We start from the raw sequence: 7557 nt of genomic DNA, 5'->3' as shown, positions 1-7557 counted from the left end.
TTTAAAGCATTTATCCGATGTCTATAGTACCGCACACAAGTTATCAGATCTTTTTTAATTAGTTCATTTGTATTAAGTTCTTCTGTCATACTTGATATGTTTTGTTTTGTTGATTGATGATTGTTGTATAGTTGTTTGAGTGTGTTCATTAGAGCCTTCCAGTTTTGTTCAGCACTAGTAAATGTGAAGAAAAATGTTGGAGGTCCTAGTTGTCGTATCATAGCAAAGACGTTTTTTTTTAGTTGATGTGCATAGTCTGGAGATATACGAATTCTTTTGAAGTCGACATAGCCTATATCAGATTTTAGTATTTTTTCTAAGTTTGGTTTGTGTTTAACATCTTTTGCTAATAGCTTTCTTCCTTTAAGTTGTCCTTTGCGAATTCTGATCCATATTGTGGACATGACTTGATGTATGAGTATTTTTATTGTTTTGAAGAAAAGATTTGTTATGTGATATGAAAAACGTCTTTGTGAGTGCAACAATTCCCACTTTGCAATTTTTTGGTATGATAGTTTTTGGTCAATGTCATGGTCACGTGGATCGCCGAAAAATAATGTTGGAAAATTCATTTCTTCTGCATATTTGTGTTTGAATATTCCAATGGGACATTGGTTTTGTGCAGGTGCAATTTCTAGCAATTTGTCTTGCATTTTATGTATGTTAATAGATTCTGTGAATCCGTGCACCAAAGTTTCACAAATTACATTCTCAGTGTCACTTTCACATTCAGTTTCAATTTCATTTAGCTCATTCTTTTCACTACTCTCACTATCTGTTTGTAGAACTTGTTTCCAATCTTTATTTAGTTTGACATGTTCTATTTGGTAAAGTGTTCTTTCTATTAGTTGTTGAAGGGCTTGCATAATAATGTTTGGCCGTACCATTCCCTTTTGAAATGCATTTTTGTATTCTAGTTTCCTTTTCAAGGACACAACAATTGTTGTTGTACTAGTAGTTGGTAGAGGCAAAGCTGTTTGTGTAACATTAGTATCTACAGGTACATTGATTATTGAACCAGTTAACCCAAGTTGAGACCTTTTGTGCCCCAGTTCCCAAATTTGTGCGAATGCAATCCGCAATGAAACAAGATGCTCTTCTAATTGTGTTAGCATTTGCACATATTGCATTGGCTTGTTCATTCGAATGTTATGTGGCGTAGCATATTCAGGGATCTTGTATTTTTTTAATGCATCATTACATTTGCGGCAAATAGAATTTGATAATGTCTCATAATTTGATTTGACTAAATTGCAATAAGTCTCCTTTTGTTGAAAGCGGAATTTTTTAATGTGTTTCTTGAATTGTAATGTTTGAAAAATGGTACACATGTGTGTTGGTGTGTCATTAATTGTGTTCTTGAATACATCAATTGGGGATAACGTTCTCTTTCATTTTTTTGAGACTTGTTCTATAGTATTATTTCGAATAGACTTTTTTAATTTTTGGAGAGAAGTCTTTTGTTTTGCAATGTCCTTTTGTTGGCTGTTATTTTCGTTCTTGTTTTTTAATGTTCGAAGACAAGTCTTCTGTTTTGTAGGTTGTTTTTGTTTGTTGTTTATTCGTTGATAGCTTTCATCTATTGTCATTGTAGTTGTCATATTTACATTTCTTGTGAGTTGGTTCTGTGTAGTATTCCTGATTGATTTCTTAAATTGAGATAAACGTAGATGTTGTTGGTTTTGTGAATTTGGTGTGATTGATTGTATCAGTGGTTCAAAATGGCCACAAAGTGGATTCACATCGTGGAAGAGAATTGAGTATGGTTTAGTTGTTAAAATTTCATTGAAATGCAAGTATTTTTTTCCTATTGTAGATGACCAAACACATATTCCTATATTCAGCCATTTGGACAACCATCGTATACAAAATATATCTCCCCAAAGACCTAGTTCATCGCTAATTATATTAGGATTTGCAGTTCTTTGCATTCTTCGGAAATATGTTTGACGGTCCTTAACTCTATGCAACTCATAAAGTATTTCTGGATGCAATTCATGGTTGTAAGAATTAACCGCTTTTGGTTCCTGTTTTTCTAGACTGGTCAAAAAGTATTGAATAGCTCCTTTGCGAAGGTCAATTGATGTATACTTATTGCAAAGCAAAAGTTGTAGTGAATCAAATAAACAGTCCCCAACATTATATGTAAATGTTGCAATTCTAGACAATCCTTGTTGCCTAAGTACATTGTCAATGTCGAAGGACATCTCACCGTTTTCTAGAATTAAAATTTCACGTATCGGCCTCAATTAGAGGTGATGAAAGTTTTTTGAAATGGAAGAGCAAAATTATAAAAAGGAAAACCTTGAACAAAAAGCAATGCAACACTAAAAACTATACCTTATAATAGTATTACTATATAAACAAAACTAAAGAAAGTAAATAACAATAGCTTTTTCTTACAATAATCTTACCTGAATGTAAAAGCTTTTGCTATTACAATGCCTGGGACAATTCACTTACTTTAGCTACTTGCACCAAAATGTTCAAAGAAAATGAACTAGCATGCGATAAGCTGTTCAGAGGGAAAAAAGCAAAAGTAAATGTTAGAAAAGAATATTACAACATCAAATAATTAGCAAAGCAAAAATGGCAAGGAAAAAATTACAACAAATATATGTTTACATGATGAATTTGAGAAGTAAAATTACTCTTAAGAACTTTAAAAGTATCAGCTAAACTATATAATTAAATAAGAAACGAAACCATGGTTTAGTGTTTCATTTGGAGTAATGTAATTTATGCCTATATAATCGCAAAGCATTAGTTGTTTTGAAGACAAGAATAAGCTGGTGTTAAAAGCTTCAATTTTTGTTTTACTTCAGAGCTAAGCTTTAGAAAGAAATATAATTGTTATAAAAATAAAATTATAATGATCTATTGAAATTATTTTAGAAAAGCATTTTATTCAAATTGTAAACTAAAAAGAATTGCATATAGGTATATAATGTATGCTATAGAACAAATAAATATAAAAACTAGGTTCTACTTGAATGGTATTTAATTTGTCCCCTCTTTTATTCTTTCTAGATTGGTGTCAGTGCACCTCAGGGTAGTGGGAAAACAACACTTGTCTTTACTAACTGACACCTGCTTAAATAGAAAACATAACATTGCTAGAATACAAAAATCTGACAAATAAAAATGACAGTGAACTATAAAACTATATTACTAAGTCGACAAGTTTCAAAGCAGGAATTCAGGAAATTTATCTCTATATCCACACGTAAGCATAAAATCTGCAAGAGTTGGTTCATGTGCCTTGTAACAAGCTATCCACTTGACATTTTGCATGTTTTATAGCTCCTCAAGAGTCTGCAACAGAAGGGCTTTTTCCACCATTTTTGTCAGCTTATTATAATCATAATGCGAATCCAGCAACGCAAAAAGAACAAAGTTACAGCTTATGATGGAGTCATTTGAAGAAGAATTCTGGTGTACATCAACATGAGTTGTAGGCTTAGTTTCCATTGTAACTACATTGAATTTGAAATGTAATAATAAAAAGGAAATGATCACCTCTACAATCCAAATTCATATAGTAAAAGAAATACTTGAAAGACAAGCTAAAAATAAAATACTATAGTAAACTTTAAAGTTAATAATTAATATTAATAATCTATAACTATTAGTTTTATAACTGTAACTTATCTAATAGTTACAAGTATAATATCAATAATACTATTGTTAATATAAATTAATATATTTATAGATTTGTATTAAAAAATAATAGTTAACATATTATATTATATTATCCATACAATCGTATTAATACTTAATATACTTATAATGTAATTAGAAATATTAATTATTAATTATTAATTAGATATTACTATTAACTAATATTATAAGTTAATAGTGATTAAATTTATTATAAATTTAGAATTTAGAATTCATAAATAATAATAAAAAAATCAACTTTAAATTATAACAACTTATATAATTATAATTATTTCTTGTATAAATTGAATTTTCCTAAATATTACTAGTCTATAAATTTATTTTCTTAAATATAGATCTCACCTGATATATTAATTTAATAAAGTTTATTTATAAATGAACTTTAAATAAGTTAACTAATTATTTGTAAAGCATAGATTAATAAATATTAAATAATAGTAATAGTAATAAGTAAACTAAATATATTATAGTTAACTTATTAATAATATTATTAACTTATAATTTATCTTAACTATTATTAACTTTGTTATAATTGATTAATATAGTTGATTATATTAAGTTAATATATAATTATTCGATTTATTTTAATTTTATAATTTAGAATTCATAAATAATAAATAAATAATATATAAGCATAAATCAATATTTATTAGTTAGAAATTTTATTGTATCTGTAAATCTTATAGTTATAATATTATAATAAATATTAATGATTATATGGATAATATTAAATATTATAATATAATATTAGAATTAATTATTAATAAGTTAACAATATTAAAACTATATTATGTATTACTTATCAATTTATTAATACATTATATAGATTATAATTATTATAATCATAACTATAAGATTATAAGGTTAATACTTGATATAGTTAATTAATAATATTATTAATTAACTAAAACTATTAATTAGATTATTTACTTTTTATATCAGTAAGTTAAAAATATTTTAAATAGAAATATTAATAGAGAATTTGTAATATACTATAATAGTAATAATTAAATTTAATATTGTTGAAATAAATATAAATTGCAAAATTGAATATTTAAAAAATAGTAAAGCATCTAATTATTTGATGTAGATTAAAACTTATTTCTTATATCAAATTTAATATATTATTAGATGTAAGAAATTAATTATAAACCGAGAAAACATAATTATAATTAATCAAATGTCAAATTTCAATAATAATTATTTAAATAAAGCTAATTATTTCACATAGTTATAAATATAGTCTTCTAACCAAATTTTAATATTATTGTATGTTAATTAAAAAAATAATTATTTTAAATTTAAAAATCAAAACTCGTGTTTGCAGATGTTGCAACAGTGTATAGCATACAAATGTCAACACGCATATTTTCATGATGTCCATCGCTGTCACACTTGCATCTGGAGGGGAGATCCATCTTAACACCTCATCTACCTATCACCTGACAAGGTTTTAGTGTGCTGCCACATTTTTGTCATTCCATTGAATTGAAAGAAGAAACCCCTCTATCTATAAGGTATGCATGATACTTGCGAGGCTTCTTTAGCCTTTCCATGTTGAGCACAACCTGCTTGCTACAGTCATTATGTGCTAAACACATGTGTGGGCCTTCTGATGAGGAGAAAGATCTTGAAAAGTTCTAATTATACAATTCAAAATTGTTCGCTTGCATGTAGGAGTGCAAGGTAGATCAGGATTCCCAGTTTTAGGGTTATGACAAAAAATCTTCTCTTTACCACCACAATATGATTTGTGTAGGTTTTTTGTTTTTTTAAAGTTGCAAACGAATTTGGATAGTAGCACGTTGCTTTGGCAAATCGCTTCAGATTAATTGATTTGGGCAGATGGGATCTTCATTTAGCTTGCAAGATCTGCCACAGATGGAATCCCAATTTGAGATGCGATTTCAGATGCAGTGGGTAGCTTGAATGATGGGATACTGATTTTATCAGCAATATCTTTTGCTAATCTCGAAACAGGAATAGACTTAGATATGCGATTCACAACATCACATTTTGTGTATTCGTTCAGAGAGAGTTCACCAATTTCTTGGGCTGTGGGATGAGGATACGGCCTGCCTTATCTGACCCTTCCAAACGGGAACTATAATCCCCACCCAACCCTAGCCACTCGGGTTCGGAGTGATCGATCTCTCTCTCCCAGGAGCCCCACGGGGTGGGAACTGAGGAGGACAAAAGGGGGCGAGGGTATCTCTCCCACCTTTCTAAAAGAGAGAGGCTTAAAAGTGCCCGGGTATGCAAAAATAATAGATTGAAGGCTAAACAACTTTACAGTCCATATGGTAATTTGTCAGAGAGGTGTGTAAGGACTTACTGGTTTAAAGCGTAGTCGTCTTGCTTTTTGTATTATGCTTCTTTTTTCTTTTGGGTGGAGTAATGATGTATAAATCTTCTAAGAAGGACATTGTTAGTGAAAATGGAGTGAAAGATGCAAAAAATCGAATCAAAGATTTGGGTAAGTATTCATATTCATTAAATGTGTAAGAACTGGCCTGTGCTTGGTATAGTTGTCCCGTATCGCATGTATGAAGTTGAAACAAAAGATCCTGGATTATAGATAGTGTGCTAGTTTTAGCATCCGATGTACTAGATGCAAAAATTAGCACACAATATAATCCTATAATAGCTTTATCAAGCGTCTAAACTATTGTTACTCCCAGGCTGAGGACTATAGGCGACCAAGGTTCGACACCCACCACTGACAAACCGCTCTGTAACTCTTGTGTCTGATTGAAGAATCTCTGGTTCAGAATAGGAAAAGCCACTCAGTTTTAGAACCAGAGACGAAAGCAGCCTAGTAAAAATAGGTAAAAAGTGATGCGACGACTAATTTGAACACTGAATAAATCTGATTCCCAAAAAAAATATTAAAAATTCAACTACATGAAAAGAAAAGCCCAAATCCAGCCAAACACAAAACATTTCTAGATAAAAATGCACTGCACAGAGAAAAAAAAAAAAATACTGAACACATAGATTAGAAATGGCTTGACCTGTCTGAAAGCAGAAAATCGAGGAGAACAGAAGTATCCACGAATCTTGCTTCTTAAATTTCCAGATCCTGCAAAGATTTTCAACTGGCAAAAGACAGATTTCCTTGCTTTGTCTCAGTCAAGAGAAATAAACAATCACAAATGCAGAAAATCAAGTAAGCTGAAAGGTGGACATAAATGCTGAGTGTGTCGGTGGAAGATAAAGATAAGGCGAGCATTTATAAGCATTTAATTAAATCTACACAAGTAACGTTAATGCAGAATTCCAAGTGGGACAGGTATGCACGGCAAAAATTATTGTAACAATTTTAAGGCGAGCATTTATAAGCATTTAATTAAATCTACACAAGTAACGTTAATGCAAAATTCCAAGTGGGACAGGTATGCACGGCAAAATTTATTGTAACAATTTTCATCGATTTTGGTTTGGAAAAAATCATTTTTCTCCTTGCCTAATTTAAGTACAGCCAATGAAACGTGAGATAAACAAGATTAATAAATGTTTCGAAAATGCTTAGTGAAAATAAACATTAGAACAGTTTTAAGAAATGGCAAAATACATAGACGCGATTGGTGAAACTAACAAGCCTAAAAAACTTGCATGAATGCGTTAGTAATCCTGGAACTAATAAACAAGAGTTGTGTTATAGCATGAGTCCCGCCTAATGGGAAAAAAATGAAATTGAGAAAAAATAATGAAATAATTCTTATTTGAGAATTCAAAACAATTTCACGAGGGTAAGTTATTTTGAGAGTCGCTAAAATATATGTTAAAGATTTGTAAGAGTTCTTTTTTGTGCAAGAAAATCATTTAATGATTTTATGTAAAGAAATTTTAAACACACATTGATAGGTGAACTAT

The 7557-nt window shown here is 29.7% G+C and overlaps 1 pseudogene; it reads left to right on the top strand.

Moving 5' to 3' along the window:
- Positions 1 to 6081: 6081 nt before the first annotated feature.
- LOC149540472 (26S proteasome regulatory subunit S10B homolog B-like) overlaps positions 6082 to 7557 on the top strand; it is a 131672-nt pseudogene continuing 130196 nt past the window's right edge.

This window comes from Cupressus sempervirens, chromosome 9 (genome assembly GCF_028749045.1).
Source record: "Cupressus sempervirens isolate cs-2001-9-10 chromosome 9, ASM2874904v1, whole genome shotgun sequence".
NCBI classification, from domain to species: Eukaryota; Viridiplantae; Streptophyta; class Pinopsida; order Cupressales; family Cupressaceae; genus Cupressus; species Cupressus sempervirens.
Note: the sequence above shows the minus strand (reverse complement) of the source record. Positions and strands in the feature narration are given on the sequence as shown.